We start from the raw sequence: 2,396 nt of genomic DNA on the forward strand, positions 1-2,396 counted from the left end.
TCAACACAGAAGAGAGATCTCTGGAAGGCTGTGTAGGCTGACCTGGGTTCAGATCCCAGCTCTGCTTCTTTTTGGGTGTGTGACAATAGGCGGGTCTCTGGGACTCTCCAGGTTCAGTCTTCTCATTTCTATCATGGGAGATGACAATACCAGCTTCCAGAGTGAGGGCCGGGCACTGAGGGCTCTGGTGGAGGGAATGATTCCCTATCCCTTTTGTGAGGCCGGGTGACCTGGTGGCTTCTGGGATTGGACCCAGAAAGGCCAAAGTTCTTCTTGCCTCTTGTCAATCTTATGGGATTCCTTCATCTCTCTGTGCCTCAGTTTCCCTGTAAGTTTGTTCTGGGATAACAGTGAGATGATACTACTGAAGTACCTGCTAGTAGTGGCCTCCTCAGGCATTTGCTGTCTTCCCTGTGGATTCCATAGGGCCCAGTACTCAATGCAAGCCAGGCTAGTATTACTAGCACTCATGAAGCTGAAGACAGAGGATCATAAGTTCAAGGCCAACCTGGGCTCCATAGCATGACCCTGTGTCAAAAAGAAGGTTAGGAAACAAACCAATAGACTTTGCACTCAGTATACTCTCAAGTCCCTCGAAGCCATGGTGTGAGGGACATAGAGCAAGGCTTTATTCAGCCCCATTTTATAGATGAGAAAAATCAAGGCTCAGAGAAGAGACCAGCCTGTTGTTGGCCTTGAATTTACTTCCAAGCTCTTGGCATCCTTTTGGAATTCTTCAGTTGGGCCGTGGAAAGAGTGTTCTGGCTCCCAACCACTCATGGCTATGCCTGGCTCCTCACCAGGTCGTACAATGCCTTCCAGGCCTAGTTTCAAGTCACCTCAGCCCCACCAATGGAGGCAGGTACAGCAGGAGCTGTGGGCAGGGTACAGGGCAGTACGTGTCACATGGTAACTCTGGCTGTGAGGAGCTGGAGCAAAGGCCCCTGGGTACCGCTACCAGGGGACCACTCATCTTCAACCCCAAGCCTTGCCACAGCTGGATTCCAACTCTGGTTCATTTCTTACACCAGGGTTGCTCTATTACCTAGTAGATCTTAGGACAGACCACATTACTACCCTCTCCAGGCATTCACCATGACTCCCTGATACCTGTGAATAAAATCCAAACTCCTCAGACCTGCGTTCAAGGTCCTTTCCATTCTAGCCTCTGCATACATGGCTCGCCCACTGCAGGCTGGCCATCTATTTTACCGGTGTCCCGGATGCCCCAGTGCGGTCCCACCTGTGTCTTCATTCTGCTGAGCCCTCTCCACCCCTTCCAGTCGCTTCCTCCGAGTTGCCGTTCCTGATTCCAATTTCGTATCCAGAGCTGATTTCCCCACGTGTGACCCACTTTTCCAGCCCGGATCAGCCACGGCCGCTGCTTCTCCCTGCCGTGAGTTCATCTGCCGGGCATGAGTCTGGGTGCTCCTTGAGGCAGGGACCTGTGGGTCGGTTTTCTGCATCGAAGTCCTTGGCACAGGCTGCAGGAATCAGTGTTCGCTGTGACTCTGCTCCTACCCTAGCCAGAGGGGGAGCAGCCAAGGACAGCTGCCAGGAAGGAGGAGAATGAGCCAAGCCAACAGAGCAGGAAGGGCCACGCATTCCAGGGAGAACATTCTGGAAAAGTCAAGTCATCAAGTCTCAGAGAAGCATAGTGTCTTCTGCAAACGGGGTAACTGGGCCCTTGCGAGTGGAAAAGATGGCCTGTGGGGTAACTAACTAACCTGAGTGGCAGGGGCATGGGGCGTGTTTATTGCTGGGTGAGCTAGGACTCTATCCGGTAGTCGTGGGACACTGTGGGGTGTTAGGTGATGGGATGTGGACTTTAGATTTGTCACCTCTCTGCCCTGCACAGACTCAGTGTATCCACCAGTGCCAGGCTCTCACTGCTGGGCTTATAGTGAACAGGCAGATGTCGACCTCAAGATGAGGGCTCCAAGGGGGCTGAGGTTGTGGTTCAACTGGGAGGGTGCCTGCCTAGAATGCACCAAGCCCTGGTTTCAGTTCTTAGCACCAGGCTAGGCGTGATGGCACTTGTCTGTAGTCCCAGGGCTTGGGAGGTGGAGACAGAGGATCGGAGCGCAGGGCTACATAGTGAGTTTAAGGCCAGCCAGGGTTTGGTGAGACTTGGTCTCAAAAACAGCGAGGGCTTCAGGAGACATCACATCACTAACATTACAATGATCCATTGTATAGATGTGAAAAATGGGGTCCAGAGAGGAGAGACTACTTCCCTGCAGTCACGTTAGAAAGTCCTGGAGCCAAGGATCTACCTGGGCCGTCTGTGCCTCCTACCTCCTGCCCACTCAGATAGAGAGAATGCATATCTCCCTCTCTCCTTCTCTCCCCCTCCCTCTCTCTCCCTCTCTCCCTTTCTCCTTCTCCCCCTCTCT

The sequence above is a fragment of the Microtus ochrogaster genome, chromosome 10, assembly GCF_000317375.1.
Source record: "Microtus ochrogaster isolate Prairie Vole_2 chromosome 10, MicOch1.0, whole genome shotgun sequence".
NCBI classification, from domain to species: domain Eukaryota; kingdom Metazoa; phylum Chordata; class Mammalia; order Rodentia; family Cricetidae; genus Microtus; species Microtus ochrogaster.